At 36.1% G+C, this 21,345-nt stretch overlaps 1 non-coding gene across 1 annotated transcript; it reads left to right on the top strand.

Moving 5' to 3' along the window:
- The first annotated feature begins 2,678 nt into the window (after nucleotides 1–2,678).
- Nucleotides 2,679–2,785, top strand: LOC114706811. Its single transcript, XR_003736578.1, has one exon. It is a non-coding gene; the product is annotated as a U6 spliceosomal RNA (small nuclear RNA).
- The last annotated feature ends 18,560 nt before the right edge of the window (nucleotides 2,786–21,345 follow it).

Here is a 21,345-nt window from a genome sequence, read left to right as displayed (position 1 = left end):
CACACACACACAAACACACAAACACACACACACACACATACACACACGTATTTTTTTTAAATTAGAAATATTTTTAAAAGACCACAAAAATCTAATTTTCTTTATGTAACTTATCCCTTCCTCAAATTGTCTTCATCTCTTATTTATTGGTGACTTTTGGTATATTTCACTCTTTAAGTATATTTTGATCTCCATCAGTGTATGTATCTCCTGGATCTTTTTACTTTTGCAAGAAACATTAATGGTTTCATATTTATAGCTGTTGCTAGTGTTATACAAAGCATGCATAAAGGAATAACAAAATAATGAGTAAGACATAGGAAAATGAATTGAACCATTTAAAGAAAATACGTAAATTAAATAACATACTATCTTTGATGTTTGATAAATCATGTATGCTTCTGGATTTATGGATATTTATGGAAATATCAGGCAATATAAAATATCTACTATATTAAACTTTTGTTCCCAAGAACCTACTGGCCTCATCTCATGTGTGGTTGATAATTAACTAACTTGATAATTAATCAGGATAGATAGCATTCATATGTCCTAATTTTCAGGAGCTCTGAGAAGATTAATCAATCAGATTATTTGTAGTGACAGTGGTCCATCTTTTATGTTTAGCATATTTGAGAATGGTGAATATCTGATACAAAAACAAAAAATTTACGTCTAGAGCCATTGTCAAAATATAATAGAAATCCAACAAGCTAAAGGAAGAAATGAAGCTACCAAGGAGTGATGAAGGTCATCTCAAGATGGAGCTGTTCAGCTGTTTGGTCAGGTCCTTTCAGAAAATTCAGCAGGACCATCAAGGTACTTGAAAGCTGTGAAAGTATCAACCCAAAATGAACAAAAGTAAGAGAATAGTGCAAAAGTTATATATCCAAATAAGTAATTTCAATATTTTGGGCTTATGAACATTTGCAATGTTGTGTTTAAAACAAAACAAACATCACAACTATGCACATTATTGTAGTTAGCTGACTTCTGGTTCTCCACAGTGATAATGAGCATGCTCCAGGAAGTTTATAACATTTCATTGTTGATTCTGAGTATAATAAACATACTTAAAAGAAGAAAGAAAATCTCAGCACATTCCCTTCTATTTGCAATTCCATGTTTCTTCACAGTTGGTACTGAAGGACAGACTATGATCACAATGCTGGAACGAATATTAAAAGTACAGACTTACAAACTTCATAAACTTGATTTTAAACTTGAGATGAGGGAGTAGGAAAGTCCATAATTTGCTAGTCTTGCACTCACAAAGTCATGAATTAGATTTCTAGAACCTACATAAATGTAGCTGGGTAGAGTAGAACACATTTGGAGGTCTAGCGCAAGGAAGGTGAAAACAATTGGATCTTTTGGGGTTCATTGGTGAGCCAGCCTAGTCTCTTTGGTAAGTTCTAGGCTAATAAGGGAAATTGTCTTACAAAAACCGTGGATGATGTTCCTCTACTTGTTTCATCAGAGGCCAAGGCACCACCACCAGGAGGCACCAAATGTTTCTTCACCAAAGCCACCTTCATCCATGTCCTACCATGGGAAAATCCGCTATCCTTCTCTGTCATTAACATGTCTAAACACTCACAATGTCTGAGTTTATGAGGCCACATCTTCCTCCCCACAAGCCATCTGACAATCTTTTTCATGACTGTTGCGTGTGGTGGTAAGGGTGGTGAGAGGAAATCTTGGGGCTAAAGGCTTTATACATTGTGTTAAGGATTATTCCAATTTCTACAGTTGAGACTAAGATACTTCCAGTCACCAGTTCAGTGTGCTGCTTCCTCTGCTGGAGAGATTTCCTTAGGAAGCATTTTTCCCTCCTTGGCTTCCTTTGTGTCTCCTTGATCTCTGGGAGCTCTACAGCACCCTGGACTTCAATAAAGCAGTGATTGCATTCCTTCTACTCACTCAGAGTGGCCTATCACTCTTTGTGTTCTACATTGCAGACTTTTTCCCAACCCAGAAGAGAATTTATACCTTTCCCTTTAAAATTCTTCTTACCAAACCACTACATAGCATCATTTACAGGTAGTGAATCTATGTTGGACATGGCAGTTTGATTTTAGGATTTCTGTCTCCTTGTCTAGGTAGATGTTGCACATGAACACTTCAGTTCTATTCAAATTAATAAGTCTATAGTGCACACAGAAGTCTGCCATATAATATACAGTCACATTGTCACTTTGTCTTTTATAAAAGTTTGCCATTGTCAGATGTTCCTTCTAATCTGTGGAAGGCCTTTGATCAAGGACTGCTGTTTTCATGGAACCACCTAACTATTGGAGTCATATTGCTCTTAGAATTAGCCTGACTCCATCCTCTTCCCTCTCTACATATGCTCATGGCACCAAGATAAAAATCTTTGTCTTCCCCTACCCAGAGCCCACATATTACCATCCTATCCAAGTTCAGAAATCTTAGACTCATATTCATAAAGACCCATGCTACTAGAATGATCTTGTCAGAATGAACTTTATTGCCTTTCTCTGCTGTCCCATTAGCAATATGGACATGAAGGGCAGAGGGAGTCCCTGATGGGAGACTGTTATACATAGCTGCTTTCCTAGAGTTAGTTGTTTTCCTGTTCATATCTGAACTGATCTAATTAGTCACTGGTACAGAGGAATAACTGGCAGTAGCCAAGAATAGAAGTATAACAACTCATGCTTATTCCAACAGCATGTATACTAAAATTGGAACAATACAAACAAGATTACCCTGGCCTCTGACTAAGGGTGATACACAAACTCATGAAGCATTCTATTATTAAATAAAAGAAGTGTGGAAATGGGTACATTTGGTAGTTTCCAGGGACCTGGTAATAAATGTTGTTATTATCTCTGTATACTATGCTGGTAAAATTTTAAGCCCAATATTAGTCTGAGGTTGTCCAGTCTCAGTGACTTTTTTTAGACTCTCTATATTATCACAGATATGGGAGCTGTCTGGTGCCTCCCATACATTGGACTAGCAGGTTGTGTGGTATATGCAAAGTGAACAAATAGAAGGCTAAGATGGCAACCATAACTCTGAGTTGGTTAAGGATATCCTCAGGAAGATTTGAGTAAAATTTGTGGTAGATTGCCCACAGAATGCCTCAAATGTATTTGTCCTTATGTGGCAGTGGTCTGAGCCTGGGTATAACTACTCTCAGTGGGTAAACCATAGTCTCCATGGCTTTGCTGCCTATATGACTCTGTGGTCCATGCATAACCTGGAATGAACTGAACTTCAGAGGCACAGTAGCTCTCCTGTAATACATTTATAGTATTGTAACCTGTGGGTATCATCTTCTGATTGTAAAATTCCCAAGTAGGAAAAATAGACTATCTCTAGGGCCAAAAGGGAGTGTCATAGATATTTTCTGAAACTAAATGTCAAGATACTTGTTATACCTCTTTTTCAGCTGAAACTTCATAAAGTATTTATATGAGTTCACAGTTCCTAAAATATAGGGTAACTCTAGTTATTGCACATTATAGGAAATAGGAAGATTATGAAATATAGGATTTATTGAGTAAATAAGAAAATATAGTCTTAGATATAAAACCATTGACCTAATGTATATAATAACAACAAAACCTTTGTCCTTCATATAGAGTATTTAATATTTTACAGAAAGGAAACTCACAAGAACAACATATGCTCAAGTACTTGGTTACACACCCTTAGTCTCCTAGCTATTCAATGTAAGATCTACTTCTCTTTTGATCTAGAAAACTTCATTTCTCCATTTGGGATGTCTAGTGTAATTTATATGAACGGTTAAGATATCTATAGTCCTTGCACGTTTCTCACAGTGTGAATCTGTGATGTCTCTGTGAGAAGCAGTCCTGGATTTTAACTATTGTTATTTGATGAGTCAAGTTGTTAAAATTGTAACTGGTACAATATTCTTCAAAGATTAATTCATTTTCCAGGGAATGAGAAACTGAAAATGCAATAGCTGTCCTTTTACATACCCTATGAATAAATTACTCATCCATGAGATATCTAATCAGAGACTCATTCTTCCTAATGATGCTGATGGGTAAGTCAGGATACATAGACTTCATCCTAAGAAAGAAGTACAGAGTGACATATTTCATCATTTTCTTTATGGAATGTAGATGCTGCCAACATTAGTCAGTTCCTGCTTCCCTACCACCAGTATAGAAAAGCTAGAAAAACATGAAACCTATTTTTCCCTTCCAAAGAGACTCAGTTTTACACTTATGTGACTACTGACTCTCACATATCCCTTCAGAGCTACATTAACAGTTTCTAGACTAGCAATAGTCTGATTTTTAAAAATGATCTTTTGATACGGCAAATAGAGTTTTTCTGTTTGTAGGGATTTTTAAATTTATCAATATCTCAAGTTTTATCAAATTATTTTTATCTATTGTGATGATCATATGACTTTTACCTTCTATCTTCTTAATGCCATGTATCAAACTTACTACTGTTTTTATGAACCTACCTTTTTATGGATGCTAGACAGAAAGAAAAATCCTCAGGCCAAAGCTGATGCAGTTATTATTCAAATTCTGGCACAATACAATGTTTACATTTATATCTTTATATATGTTTATTTATAAACATATATGTCTATATTTCTAATCCTAGCATTATATTGTTCCTTGGTCATATGACATCCCAGTGACTCTGCATGTGCTAACTTTTCTAAGAAAGAGAGGTCCTAATAACTCATATTTTTATCATCTTTCCACATCATCCTTTGTCCATCAATATAAGTCTCTGTATAGTGCAGAGGTAATTCCAGCTAATCTAACATTGCTGTCATATATGCCACCTAATTGCCTGAGTGTATAGTGGGAAGAAATTTGTCATCTGATCTGTAGCCAGCCAACTTCTTTAGTCCACTGAATATTGTTGATCTTTTTAAGTTTACTTTGTTTTGATTATCTTTTCCATGATTAAGTATAGGGACAGATATTTTAAGAATATCTCATAGCCTCATAAAGAGAACTCTGGTTTCTTTGTGTGTGTCACAACTCCAAGGCATAAGGAAGACCTTCAAGTAGATAAGCACATCTCCCTAAAAGGAGGAGAGGTAGAATGCTCAGGACTTTACTGGGGAAGTGTAGAAGCAGTACTCCTGGGAGAAGGCATAAACATTCATAAGAAATTTCCCATCAATCCAGTATCCTCAAATTGAACAAACATTAAAAGCCCCCAAGCCAGCACCATGTGGAGCTCAAAACCAAAAATGGCATGGCGGGATGTATTTGGCTCAGCTTTGCTGGATCTTTGTCAAGCAGCTGTGCTGGCATTATGACTTTTGCCATTCCCATCAGATATGGTTGTGCCATGTACACATGTGTGTGTGTGCACATGAGCATATATACACATGGGTGGGCACATGCTGGTGAGTATTTGAATATGAATGACTCCAATAGGTTCATATATTTAAATTCTTGGTCCACAAATGGCTGAACTTTTTGAGAAGAACTAGGAGGTATGGCCTTGTTGAAGGAGATGTGTGTCACTGGTGGCAAGATTTAAGGATTCAAAAGCATATTCCATTCCCAGTTAGCTCTGTCTCCCTGTCTCTCTCTGTCTCTGTCTCTCTCTGTCTCTGTCTCTCTCTGTCTCTCTGTCTCTCTCTCTGTCTCTCTCTCTCTGTCTCTCTCTCTCTCTCTCTCTCTCTCTCTGTCTGTCTTTCTTTCTGTCTCATGCCTATGGATCAGCTATAAACTCTAAACTGCTTATGGATCAGCTGTAAACTATAAACTACTATTCCAGTAACAAGCCTGTCTGCTGGATGTCATATTCCAATCCATGACAGGCATTGACTAACCCTCTGAAATGATGAGTCCCCAAATGTAATGACATCATGTGTAAGTTGCATTGGTCATGGTGTTTTGTCAGGTCAAAAGAAAAGCAACTAAGGCAGAAGTTGAAGTTGTTACCATGTAGTAGACTATTGGTATGATAGGCTTAATGATGATGACTTTTTGGAGGAATGTATAAGACTTTGGTACTTCTGACTGTTAAAGTAGTTGGACACTGCAATCAGGACTTAATGGGCCATTCTAGTAGGAGAAAAAAGTCAATACTGCTGAGAGCTATGTAGACAATGCAGACCCAGTTCAAGAGGTTTCAGATGGTAAGAATATTAGCAACTGGACTAAAGGTCATCCTTTTGATAGATTGGTCACAAATTCGGATACATTTTCCCCTTTCCTAAAAATTTCCCTGAGGTAAATTGAAAAGTTTTGGACTAATTTTATTTCCAGAGGATATTTCAAGACAGCCAAATATTAACTCTCAATTGCTTACTAGTAATTGCTCTTATGCACATATACAGTAAGAAAAGTGCAAGCGGGACTAAAAAAAATACAAAACGCATAGTTTGAGAAAAAAAAGAGCACCAGAAAATTTAATGTTGGAGATAATCTGTTTTGTACTGAAAGAGATAAGGCATATGGAATAAAGGAGTAGTGTCCTCATAGCAAGACCCCACCCAGCTAAGCTTCCAATTTCTAAGAAAAAATAAACACCTAATGAATTATATGTTCCTAAAGAACAACAAATAAAACTACACATATGCAATTCAAAGGTGGAGGTCTGGTTCCATCCCGAGCAGGCAGTGGATCTTGGCTGCATCACCCCAAGTCCCAAGAGTAAGTAGGTTGTAGAATCTTCCTCCATGTTTAAGGAAATCCAATGAGGCCAAAAGTAAGGCAGAAGAGTCCCTGCATGCAAGACCAGAGAGGCTATTGCATGAGGCTGTCAAAGTAAAAATTGAATCATCTTCAAGACCACAAAATGTTTTAGATGCAGAGGCGTGGGACTTCTGCCAAGAAAAACTTCACACAGAAAATGGAAACAGCCCAAGAAAGAGAAGTGTATTGCAGGCAGCAAAGATGGAAGGGCCTAGCCACCTCAGACCTTTGGCATCAGACGTAGAGCTACAGATTTGCAGTTTATCCTTATGGGTTTTGGTTCCCCTTTGGTCCAATATTTCCACACCATGCACCTATTCTTCCCTTTTGGAATGGTGATACATGTTCTGTGTCATTGTATATTGAAAGTATGAAATTAGCCTTTTGATTTTACAGGGGGTTATAACTAAGAGATTATCTTGAATCTCAGAAGAAATTTTGGAGTTTGAAGCCATGTTGAGTTTGGGGAAGACTATGTGTCCAGGGATGCTGCAAGCCTCATGTCAGTAAAGAATGAGCCACAAGACATGAAGAATGAAACCTGAGAGAGTGCCATCTTTGCAAGCACTAGGTTATGCCCTCCACTGATATGTGGTTCTCTTTTCTTATATATTTAAATATAATAGAACTTGTGACCTGTGCTCTTTACAATCAGAACAAATTCTATTGTCTGAGAAATCTATCTCTATCTATCTATCTATCTATCTATCTATCTATCTATCTATCTATCTATCATCTATCACCTATCTATTTATCTATCTACCTATTTGTCAGTCATCTATCATCTATATTTCTATAATCTATCTGAGAAATCCACTTTCTGGTTCAATTTAATTTTCAGTAAATTCTAGTAAGGGTCTATACTGATCCTTACCAACAGAAAAGAAGCCTTACCTGTTGAGGTGCAAGTTTTCCCTTTACAAGACATGGATTTGTTTACCTACTCCTGTCTGTTTTGTTGATAAGGAAAAGCCAGCATTAAGCACCTCATTATTTTTCAGTGAACTATTTCCTCTTACATGAGCTTGGAAAGTAAATGAAATAGCCAAAAATATTACTTACACTATAGATTTAAATTATGGATTGATGCTAACCATGAATCATATGTATGAGTAAAACTAATAAAATTATCTCTCCAAAATTGAGAATGGACTGGAGAGATGGCTCAGCAGGGGAAAGTGCTTCTGTGTAAGCTTGAGAAGTAAAATTCTGTTCCAAGGTAGACGTGGAAGAAGAAAATCAACCACATGAAGTTGTCCATTCACCACTGTGTGCAGAATGTCATGCCTCTCTGCCAATTGTGTGCACACACACACATGCATACACACACGCACATACACATAAACACACTTGAAAAGAATCTGTTTTTATCTTTTTAAAAAAACTTTTGTATAATACTTACCATAACCTTTGATTTCCCTGAAATGTTCATAATTTATTTTTCTTTAGGGCTGAATAAAATTACATTTTGTAGTTATATATTCAAATTATGGTGGACATATAGGTTATTTTCATGTCCCGCTATTGGAAATAAAGATGTGCGTGTATCTTATGTAGAATATAGAGTCTTTGGGGCATATGTCCAGGAATGATATATTTGGGTGGTATGTCAATTCTTTCTTTATTTCTTTGAGAAACTCCGCAGTGATTTTTATTATGGAAGTATTAGTTGACACGTACACCAGCAGTGAATAAGGGTTCCTAGAACTTTTTTCATTAAGAAAGACATTTCCAAAGGAGTACTTATATTTGTGTTCTTGAATGATGGGGTACAATTTTTAATTAAATTTTCACTAAGATTATGCACGTTTTTCTTTTTTATATCTTTTAAACTTCTGATAAAATCAAGACCTATAATATATGGCTACCTTGACAATGTACTTACTGTACTCACAACTGAAATTTGTTAGCACAATGAACAGATAACTTCTGTAATCAACAATAACTAAAAAAATTAAAAAAATAGGGTGAAAATTCATAGCACATATATTACATTGAACAAGAATTTATTAATATTTATAAATGTGTCATGAATAGAATACAATAGATGCACATTTACTAACAATCACTTTTTATACATGTGTGATACTTAGATCATATATATTCATATAGATCTTGTCAATAATACATGTGTACATGTATAAAACTGTACCATAGGGTAAGCATGTAAATTCAAACTTAAAATGCTGAAATTATTTTATTCAATGAAGAAAATAAATGATAATATGTAATACATAAAAGCCATGTATATATTGATACTTAGCAAATATACTCTCAGAGAAACTTTTGTATATGTGGTTTCAGAGATGTGTCAAAAATAGCATTGTTCCATTTATTGAAAAAATTACAACTTGGAAACAAATCAGATACTTATAATACAGAAAGGATTCAGTAAATTATTTCTATTTAAGTAATAGTGCTTGACAGAGAAGATAAAGTAAATAAAATAGGGATACATATGTGAACATCTATGCATCTCACAGGTGATTCTACTAAGAAAGTAAAATTGGGGAAAATACGGATAGCACAATTTCATTTATATGAAGTTCAAACCATATAAAATAAAATATTTATGTGAATATTTAAAATATAAAAAGCATGAATATTTAATATAAAGATCAAAGTGTAGTTTGAAGTTTGTGGCACAGGGCAACCAATAATTTGTGAACTCCTTCAACCATGCACATAATTTTTTATCTCCAAATATGAGTGCCAGATGTATGGCTCCTTTGTTTTTCTTTGTGTAATGCACAATTGTATATAAATGAAATATAGATATAGACTATTTGCCTGTATCATTGTCTTACAAACTTAATAATGTATTTTAGAATTTGGAATTAGTACTTAGTTATACCAGTTACTAACTAGAGTTACCTGATAGATGACTCAATACATATACCTTTTTTCTTGTGTTATAAATCTAACTTTGCCCATATGTTTTTTAAAAATCTAATCATCCAAAGTATTTTCTGCTTGCTTGAATCAAAGTAAATTTCAAGTAGATAAGTTAAACTATATCAACCCACCTGGAATGTCTCAATATTTCTTTGTTTTATTTAAAAAAAATTTTGTTCATTTTACATACCAACCACAGATCCCCCTCTCATCCCTCCTCCTGCTCTCCCTCCCACCTAACCCATCTCAACCCACTTCTCATCCCCTCCTCCAAAAGGGTCAGTTCTGTAGATGAATTTCTAAGCAGCCTTATTAAATAAAAAACAGGGATCCAAATATAGGGTTGAAAGCCTTAGAGATCATGAAAACAGTAATAGCCACCAACTAATTTTACCTCACCCTGCCGCAGCTCCCAAAGTGAACTACTTCCTGTCTACTTGTGCTTTATTGCTTTGCTATTCTGCCCTCTCATTGGCTCTTAGCTCAGCTACCTCACTTCCTTGTCACTGTTTGTACAGACCTCCAGGTCTCTATGGTTGGTACTGGGATTAAAGGTGTGTGTCACCAAGCTTGACTCTGTTCCGTAGTATGGCCTTGAACACACAGAGCCCCTGCCTGCCAAGTGGTTGGATTATGGGCATGTGTACTTAAAATGGCTTGCTATTTCCTCTGATCTCCAGGCAAACCTTATTTATTAACATACAAAGAAAATATCACCCCATTTCAACACAAATAAAATATCACCACAAAGTTCTCCCATTGGGGGACAGAAGAGTCTGGTACATTAAGTTGATGCAGGACCCCCTCCTCTGCCTCAAGGGTGAGCAAGACCTCCAACCATAGATAATGGGATCCAGAAAGCTAGCTCATGTGCCAGGGATAGATTCAGATCATACTGCCAGAGGCCCCTCAAAAAGACTCAGCTGCACAATTAATATTTCTTAATAATAATTTTAAAGCAAAAATGATTTCTTTCATTTTTCCCAGATAGTTTTTGAACATTACTACTTGTGGTTTTATGGACTATGCTGTACAAAACGTGCATCTACATTATCTATGCAAAAGAATGAGAAAAACGAGATGTTTCTTAAGAACCTGCAGCATGGTATATGCTATGCTTTTTTTTGGATTTCAAAGGTAGGTAATAGTACAACTAGACAATTACATTCTTACTGTTACACTACATGGCAATTGGGATAGTTCATCAAAAGAATGTAATTGAGTTGGTGTCTTAAGTTATGCCTGCAATATCTGTAAACCTTACACATTAGAACCTAAAGCAAGAAATTCATGAATTTCTGTCCAGTCTAGTCCACATATTGAGACCCAGTCTCTAAAAACAAGAACATAGAAACAAAACAAAGGAAGGGAACATAATGTCCAGAATTGAGCATGAATATGATTAAAAGGTATGTGAAAACTACTTGAACAAGTATGTAACTCATATCTCCAAGTCACCTAACCCAGCTGGACCACTAATTCTTGCTTGTTTATGGTGGCCTCTTGAGAAAGTTAATATATTCAACTGAAAGACAAAGAAAAATGTCATAAAAATTAATGTTATCCACCTGCAAGTGATCCTTTAAACCCAGGGGGTGATGGCAGAAAGCAGAAAGTGTGTGAAGAACAGAAACTAGAAGCATTTTGGATGGTTAAGCTTTTAGGCTTTTGAGCAGCAGTTCAGCTGAGATTCATTTTGGATGAGGACACAGAAGCTTCCAGTCTGAGAAAACAGGATCAGCTGAGGAATTTGTGAGGTGAGGAAGCAGTGGCTTGTTCTGCTTCTCTGATCTTCCAGCATGCACCCCAATACCTGGCTTCAGGTTTGACTTTATTAATAAGACCATTTAAGATTTGTGCTACAAAGCCTGAGCCATTAGGCTAAATAGTTTAAATAAAATAACTGTCTGTGTGTTTATTTGGGTCTCAGTGGCTGTGAGTCTGAGCAGGACTGGAGAAAACTCCAACTACAGTTGAACACTTCTGAGACAACCTTTCCACCTAGTCCAACCCCATAAAAACACAGTCCTGTGGTGGTATTGTGTTCCCCAAAATATTGTGCACCCTAATAAACTTATCTGGGGTCATAGACAGAACAGCCACAATATTAAACATAGAGGATAGGCAGTGGTAGCACCTGCTTTTAATCCTAGCATTCCAGAGGCAGAAATCCATGTGTTCAAGGATACAGCCAAGCATGGTGACTCACGCCTTTAATCCCAGAAAGTGAGCCTTTAATCCTAGGGAGTAAGGCAGAAAGCAGAAAGATATATAAGGTGTGAGGACCAGAAACTAGAAGCATTTGGCCTGGTTAAGCATTCATTTAGCTGGTTAAGCTTTTAGGCTTCTAGCAGCAGTTCAGCTAAGACCCATTCTGGATGAGGACTCAGAGGCCTCCAGTCTCAGGAAACAAGACCAACTGAGGATATGGCAAGGTGAGGTAGCTGTGGCTTGTTCTGTTCTCTGACCATCCAGCATTCACCCCAATAACTGGCCACAGGTTTGATTTTATTAATAAGACTCTTTAAGATTCCTGCTACACAGTCCAGGCAGGAAGCCATTAGAGAGCGTCCTTAAAGCTGTGAGAAACATGCTGAAGTATAACTCTTCAAAGTTGATGGCTTTTGGCAGGGGGTTGGAGAAGGACTCAGTTTTAAGTGGCCTGCCCCTGGAAGTTTGACCATGCACCAGTGAGTATATGGGCAATACAAATTGCACTTGGTGGGTTTTTTTTTTTGTTTTTTTGTTTTTTTTTTTTTTTGGCAGAGGGTTGTATAAGGGTGAAAGGGTAGGCCTGGAAAACTGGGAAGAGAGTATGAACAGGGTGCATTATGTCAAATTTCCAAATAAATAAAAATATATTGTTTCAAAAGTTATTCCCAGCAAGTTGTAACTATGATCGTGGTATGCCTTCTACTTACTATTAGAAGCACATATCCACTTTGGATGGTTTGACCTGGAAAAAAAGCCAAGGAGTGACTCTCTTTACCCTTTTGAATATGGTGTGCTGCATTCCTACACAGAAGAGAAGTAAGTGTCTTAGCAGATTCATGTGTTCCAGAGGGAAATCCCCATCAGTAAAAGGATATCTGCCCCACCTCCCAAGAAGATATGTTTGCTGATTTGCATTCGACACTGATACTTTACTCTGCGATTTTTTTCCCAAAGGTTACATTTTTTTTTTTTTTTTTTTTTTTTTTTTTTTTAGTAAGGAAGGGAAAACCTGTGTCTTTTCTTTATTTTCCTTATTTTTGTGTTTTTTTTTTTTGAGATTCTGATTAAATTGTAACATTTGTCCTTCCCCTTTTTTGCTCTAAATCTTCCCATAGACATTCCCTACTCTTTCAAATTCATGGCCTCCTTTTTGACTAATTGTTATTGCATATATATATATGCTCCTAAATACTGCCTGCTAAATACACATAGTGCTAATTGTACATATAATTTCAGCACTGCAGATTCAGTATTGGACCACCAATTGATGAGCTCTTCCTAGGGAGGGCCACCTCTCCAGCTTTCAGCTTTTCTTATTTGTCTGTAGTTCTTTGTGTAGGGTTGAGGCCTAATGGGATTTTTCCTTTCCAGTTTTAATTGTTCATTGATGTTCTTGTTCAGCTTAGATTTGGCCATTTATGTTGGAGTGGCTTTAGGCATATAACCTATGCTTTTTTCTTTCCAAACTTGCATAATGGATATTGCAGATTAGTGTGTATTAGCAAAGTAAATCTGTCTGGGTTTGTGGTTTACTCACCTCTATTTGTCTTCACAACTGAGTGTAGGATTTGAAGAGTTCCTAAATAGCCTCAGGTTTTACTAATTACCTTCAAAGATACACATAACTTACTGAGATGTTCTACTTGGTGTCATGATTTCTTAAAGAGAAAAGGTGGAAAATAAAAATCTCCCATGGGAAGAAGTATATGAGACAGAATCTAAGAAAGTAAGAAACATCACTGAAGAAAGTGGTCCTTACCAACCAATGGCTATTGGTAACAAATGGCTCATCTATAAATAAAGTCCCACCAAACAATGGAGCCCTTAAGCCATTTGCTCCAATATCCGTTAATGCAGACATTTTGAGATAGTTAAGAATTAATTTTAGACTCCTCAAATTTAATCTTGTCTACCAAGTTATATGTTTATATGTTTAGAGGAATGTTCATCTTTTAAATTTCTCCTTATTCATCATTCTCTCAAGTGATAATAAGAGTTGCTAATAACTATATTCAACATATTTTTGAGGTACTGTTTCATATTAAGGAGCAATTTGGCTGTGAACTTGATCTTTAATTCTCTGTACTACTAAGATTAAAGTGTGTGCTACTAAGCCTGGACTCAATATATTTTGTAGTCATAGGTAATATTCTGTTTTCTATTTATCTTCAAGCCTGCCACTATCATTTTTTGTATGATCTGAAAGTTTTATGATGTCACCTGCCACTTTGTCCTTTGATATTTAAAAGTAGCACTATTGGTCTAGATTTTTGCTATCTCCTCAGCTCCTACTCACAGACACCCTTCAAGCTTCACATTTATGTGAAATTTCTTTGTGCATTGTTTCAACAAATATTTATTGAAACACATATATAATCTCTCAACACTATTCAAAATGATAGTCAATAAATTGGATAAGTTAATTGGTTATATCATTTTCTTACAAATATGTTTATGCTACAAGTAAACAAATGTGTGTAATATATAATTATGGTGGAAGGGAAAGAAAAAAAAAGGAAAAACCCACAGAAGTTTTAAAGCATGATGCAAAGTTGAAAAACACTTAGAATCGATGCACTTCCATTATGTGTGAATGAAGGGTGTATTGTAAAGAAAAGAGATGAGAAAAATGTGATTTAGGATGTATTACTCTTTTGTTGATAGCAGAATGTACATAAGATTAACTTTCCTACAATATGATCATATTTCCTACAATATGGGAATTCAGCAGTTCTCTGGAAACAAAATCGTGTTAAATTCTTGCAAGTAAATACAGTGGAGAACATTAGTATAATATATTAAGAAATGATTGAGATAGATAAGTGAATGTTACAATAATTTTGAGTGAGTGAGAAGGTACAGACAGAATAATCAGGGATGATATTAGTGAAAATAACATGTATGACAGTGAAGTTCAAACACACTGATTTACTAAAGAAAACTGTCTGATATAGATATTTATTATGTGAACAATGTATATTGATCTTTTTCCTTGGCTGGACAGAGCCTCTATACCCATGTCAATCCTTGGGCAGACTGTGCTATATATGAATTTTTTTTTTTATCTTGATGCATTGAATATATATATATATATATATATATATATATATATATATATATATATAGAGAGAGAGAGAGAGAGAGAGAGTAACAGTGTGATTTAAGGTATGTTCACTGAGTTACATATTATCAGTTTAACCTCCAGACCTGTTACAGACTGACATCTAACACATAGACAGACAATCATAGAGACCTAATAAATTGATTATATGTTCAGATTTAGGAAAATTTCCCATATGAACAAGCTTTTCTACAGGGGATAATATATGCTACAATTTCATTTTCCTTTAAAAGTTATTCTTTCATAATTTTTTTACATGGATATGATATATTTAGATCATGTCCGTCTTTTCCATCCTCTACCCAAATCCTCCCACCTCTATATTTCTTACCAACTTATCTTCTTCATTTTCTTTTTAGAAACTAAAATCTAATTCACATTATCTACATACCTAAAGTCTGTACAATATCAAGCCAGTCAACATTTCACTGTAGAGAAGACAGTTGCTTATGAGGCTCACCATCTAGATAAAGAGTTGCTTGCTACCAATAGCCATTGGTTGAAAGGGACCATTTCTTTCAGTGATGTTTCTTACTTTCTTGAATTCTGTCCCATATACTTCTTCCCTTGGGAGATTTTTATTTCCCACCATTTCTCTTCAAGAAATCATGACACCAAGTAGAACATCTCAGGAAGTTATGTATATCCTTGAAAGTAATTAGCAAACCTGAGGCTCTTTATGAACTCTTCAAATCCTACACTCAGTTGTGAAGACAAATAGAAGCTCTGAGTGTCTCCTCTATCCTTATAAGAAGGAAATTTAAGGCCCAGATGAATGACAGTGTTTCAGACCAGAGCAACTAATAAATTTAATAAGGTTAAAAGCTGTAGAATATTTTACCCATAGTTAGTTTATTCCACTGCTTTTTTTTTTAATTCTAATATCACCTGTGTACTTTAACACTATCTCTATTATAGGAGAAAATCATGGAACCAGGGTATAGGGAGAATGTATTCTCTGTAACAGAGAAACTTAAAATGGTATCTTTAGAGGGGAAAAGTGGAGGCTTCAGATCAATAATACAATTGGGAGTGGTTTGCAGACAGTCTCATTTACTATGAGGATTTTTCTTGAAGGGAAAGACTGATGGTTAAGAGGTAATTGTATGAATTACACAAGGAGAAGTTTGTTCAGGCCCAGTGGATTTTCTGGGCATAGTAATAAATTATTCAGAATTGAAAGTAAAAGTATAACAATCTAAAATAAGAGAGATTATTAATGCATGCCCCCCTTTAGGATAAACTGTAAAGATTTTCTGCAAAATAAACAACCATTATGAGCCAACTCTAACCACAGAATGAGCTGAATGGATGAGATTCATATAGCTATACATATTTTCCTCTGCTGTGATCTATAGATTAATTGACATTTCAGTTAACATTCTCCTCTATAAGGTGATAGGTATAAATTTTACTGATAATGCACAACTATTACTTAGCAATTATTTACTGTATTCAAGCAGAAAATACTACTGAACTAGAATTATAAACATTACACCTTTTAAGAAAAACACAGAGTACCTAGTTGTGCACAGAGCAGTCCCATCATACCAGGCAGAGGAGTGATGTTGTTATCCATTTCATTTACAAAATTAAAGTGTTAAAGAGATGCCTGTAATATGAAATTTAACTGGTCTTATTTATAAAAACAAACCCAGAGCCAGGTATTGGGGTGAATGCTGAAAGATCAGAGAAGCAGAACAAGCCAAAGCTAACTTCACCTTGCAAACTTCTCAGCCAATCCTGTTTCTTCAAACTGAAAGCCTCTGAGTCCTCATCTGGAATGGATCTCAGCTGAACTGCTGCTAAAAGCCTAAAAGCCTCTAGTTCCTGGTCCTCATGCATTATATACCTTTCTGCTTCCTGCCATCCCATCCTTGAATTAAAGGCATGTGTCTTTCTCAAGCAAGAGATGAGATCTCGAGTCCTGGGATTAAATGTGTGTGTCACCATGCCTGGCTGTTTCCAGTGTGGTCTTGAACTCACAGAGATCTGGATGGATATCTGCCTCCAGAATGCTAGGATTAAAGGTGTGTGCGCCACTATTTTCTGGCCTCTATGTCTGTGTAGTGGCTGTTCTGTTCTCTGACCCTGATAAGTTTATTGGGGTACACATTATATCAACCGCAGATGCCTATAAATACAAAGTTGTAAATGACATATTTTTCTTACTACCTACTCTCAATATATATTTGTAAGATCTCTATGTTACAGAAATTAACGCAAGGTTCTTTCCTAACAGTTCTCCTTTATGTATGGTTTTGGATTATAAATTTTCAATGGCAAGACATGTACACATGGCTTAAAGAAAACTCTGTTATTCTTTAGTGACAGCTGAGTTACAATGGCTTTCTAGAAAGCTTTGCAAACCAACAGCATTTACAGACAGACATAGATGATGCAAGTTTCACATGGATTCTGAGCGCTGCACTGTTTTCTTCTGAACTGTTAAAAAGAAAGGTTTGGGGACATGAGATGGAGGTGTTCACTAGAGGTGCACATATGCCTCATTTCTTGGCTGTCACAAAGGCTATGGACAACTAATATGTGCTTTAAGTCCTTCATATCAACGACACATTTGTTGATTTATATTTTCCTGTGCTGCTGGGTATACATAGCAGGAAGTAAGTAAAAATTTTATGGAGAAGGTTTTAATGTGTATTGTATCACATAACATTTTAAGCACCATATTCCAACAACTGACTTGAAAAATATTTAAAAGATTTGTGAGTTGTTTGTTACTCACTTATTTTCATGCAGCCTTCTCTGGTGATGGCTTGAATCAATGGGAGTCTGATCATATAAAGTTGTTCAGAAAATAAAGTTCTGTTGAGCCCTACACGAAGCATTTATATCATTTTCTCTAAGGAGTAAGAAGCATTAGAAGAGCATTCAGTATTTGTTTGTTTGTTTGTTTTGTTTTTTGTTTTTCCAATCTTAGCTGCTATTCATATGAACTGCCTACATATTCTATGGTAGGACTGAGGTCTCATAAGGCCCTCTTTACTCTATGATGAAATGTTCATGGGCACAATCTTGTGAAGGTCTGTACAGCTGAAAGATCAAGACTGCAGTAGTCATAAGACACCTTGTAGCAACTTACCACAATACTACTCTGTCTTCCAACTCCTGTGTTCTTGTAGGTGGGGTTTTCCATCCTTCCAGCCTATTCCCAAAAAAACACATTGATACTTATTATTAATTATAAATGCTCAGCTGATAGCTTAGCATGTTACTAACTAGCTCTTGCAACTTAAAGTAACTTAATTAAATTAACTTACTATAATGTGGCAGTAATTTTTTTTTCTTCGAACAGCATGTATGCAAAACGAAGTGTTAAATAGTCTTATTAATAAAACCCTGGAGCCAGATATAGGGATTAAAATCTGAAAGATCGGAGGAATAGGAAAAAAACACAGTTAACCTCAGCTTCTAAAGACAGCTACTTCCTGTATACCCACGCCTATATGTCTTTCTATTTTGCCACCTCATTTCCTTTCTCCACCCAGCTACATTACTTCCTGTTCCTGCCCAACCCTGTCACTTCCTGTCTGTCTATACAGACCTCCAGACCTTTATGGTTAGTGCTGAGATTAAAGGTATGTATCACCATATCTGGCTCTGTTCTCTCTTGAACTCACAGTGATCCAGACAGATCTATGCCTCCTGGATTAAAGGCATGTGCTACCACTGCCTGACTTCTATATTTACTATAGTGGCTGGCTTTTTCCTCAGATACTCAGATAAACTTTATTGGGGGACATGTGGGGCATTTACCCACCACCCCCACAGTTCCCCAGAGTTTTCTTGAGTGCGAGCAACAGGAAATATTAGATAAAAGGATTTATAGTGGAGAATCTTGCAGAGATAAACAGATAGAAAATAAAGGATAGCCTCAAGAGGGCCTGGAACCTATTCCAATGGGCCCTGACTGTCTCAGCCCCAGGGTTTTTATAGAGACTCCAAGGGGTGGAGCAAAAGACCTCCTCCCCCAGCACAGCCAAGTGCAGGCCATCTCAGACACCTGCACTCAGGCCCATGGTCCTGATCATCCTCTATTCAGACCTGCTGGGTAAAGCCACGAGGAACCCGAGAACGGGCTCCCACAGGGACACAGATAAAATTTCCTCAGTAATGTTGCCACTGGAATGTTGCCATGTTCCTGTAAATAACCTCTAAACCAAGGGCCTATAAATATGATTAATGAAACCCATTGACTCACATACTACAAGGACATTCAAACAGAAGCAGATGTTCTATTTTGCTTTCTCTTTCTGTGATAAACAGTGGCCAAAATCAATTTGGGGACAAAAAAGTTTATTTGGCTTATATATCCCAATCATATTGCATCATTAAGGAAAATCAGGTCAGGAACTCTAGCAGGAACAAGGGCAGAAATCATGTAGGAAAGAGGCTTACTGTCATTCTCTCCATGATTTCTCAGCTTTCTTTCTTATACATCCTAGGACCACCTGCCTTTAGGATGACTGAGCCTTCACACATCAACCTCTGTGGTGGCTTGAAAGAAAATGGGCCCCCTAGGGAGTGGCACAATGAATAGGTATGGCTTCGTTGTAGTAGGCATGGCCTTGTTGGAGGAAGTATGTCACTGTGGAGGATGGGCTTTGAGGTCTCCTGTCTCAAGTTACACACAATGTGAGATACAGACTCCTTCTGTTGCCTGCAGATCAAGATACAGAACTCTCAGCTCCTTCTCCAGCACCATGTCTGCCTGCACACTACCATGTCCCGCCATGATAATAGTGAACTAAACCTCTGAAACTGTAAACCAGCCCCAATTAAATGTTTTTTTTGTAGAGTTGCTGTGGTCATGGTGTTTTTTTTTTTTTTTTTTTTTTTTTTTCACAGCAAATAGAAACCTTAACGAACACAACTCTTAACTCTTAAAGTGTTTCAAAATCTTGTCCACATCCCAATCTGACAGATATAATTCTTATATTGAGATTCCTCAGCCCAGAATGACTCCAGTTTGTGTCCAGTTGACAAAAACTAGCTAGCCCAGGGAGATGAGAGAGGAGGAAGGAGGAGTAAATGCTATCAAAGCACATACTAAAAATTATGAAAATGATATGCTGAAAACAACATTATATATAATTAATGTAAGTTAATAACCCCCAAATAATGATAAATTATTTATATTATTCTCTGGGTAGTATAGCTGAGTGATACGATTGTGACTGTTTCTCCTTATGTGCCCTTGAGTTTATATGGAAATTTTCTTTGCTTGTCATGAATTATGTTATAAAAGAAAAATAGCACAAGCTTGCTTTAATAAATATCTAAATTTTTGCGCAAATTTGTATAGCTACTCCTTATAATTTCTAGATGTACTATCACACTTTTGAACTAAAAAAAACTAATTCCCAAATGTGGCATGTTTAATCATTTTATTAACTTATTTTTATGTCCTATTATTTCCAAAACCAAAATTTGTTTAAAGGCTTAAATAGATCTTTTTCCTTTTTGCTATCAGTTAATTTTCTTTAAGAGATATTTTAGTCACTCTATAATGTAAAGTGCTTGGGTTCAAGCTTTAAAGTGTTAAGATTTTGAATTGGTCAATATTGTCATTCAGAGACTTGAAAAAACACTTTGCATTCAATGAAAATTGGTAGCTTTTATTTGACCCACTAAAACCTTAAGTACATAGAGAAAAATTCCTACTTAAGTGAAGATAGCCACACCAGTCTTCAGAGCCTTGGATCAAATCAGGTTACCCAAAGTAGAAGCTTCTATAGCCATAATATTATGGGAGTACTCAACTGGTAATTGATATATTAAAGGCCTCATGTACTCTCTCTTCAGGGGCAGAAAATCCTTTGGGATGGAGTCTCTGGAGGTCCCTCCCTCACCACTGGGCTATACTCATGGGAACTCTAATGGACTCCTACAATGAAAAGTCAGAACTAACCCTTGGGGAAAACATGATTTTCAAAAATATTCAGAGATTTCTTCCCTATAAAAGTCTACTCAGAACAGAAACTATCTCTACTAGGTCCTTACTTAACCTCAGGGGAAGCATAGCTATTTAATCTCATATCATCCTAGACTTTCTACCTAATCCAAACAGAGATATTGCAATGCTAAGAAACAAGTAGAGACACTGGCCAGAACCAATAGTGACTTAGAATGAGAGTTATCATAAAATTATAAACTGTCTCCATAGCACATAACTTTCCTTCATACCAACAGGACTCAAAAGCAATGATGAATGATGGCAATATAATACATAGATCCTATTTAAGAGTTCTCAAGGGAATTTCTATGATAAAAATAACAAGGAAAATGAACATGACACTAGAGAAAACTGAAATTTTTGTCAATGAACGATTAACATAATCTTATTCCTACATAGATTAACTGTAGATTGTGGGGAAGCCTTGATTTGAGTACTAATTGATGTGGGAG

Source organism: Peromyscus leucopus, chromosome 14, assembly GCF_004664715.2.
Source record: "Peromyscus leucopus breed LL Stock chromosome 14, UCI_PerLeu_2.1, whole genome shotgun sequence".
In the NCBI taxonomy this organism is placed as follows: Eukaryota; Metazoa; Chordata; class Mammalia; order Rodentia; family Cricetidae; genus Peromyscus; species Peromyscus leucopus.
Note: the sequence above shows the minus strand (reverse complement) of the source record. Positions and strands in the feature narration are given on the sequence as shown.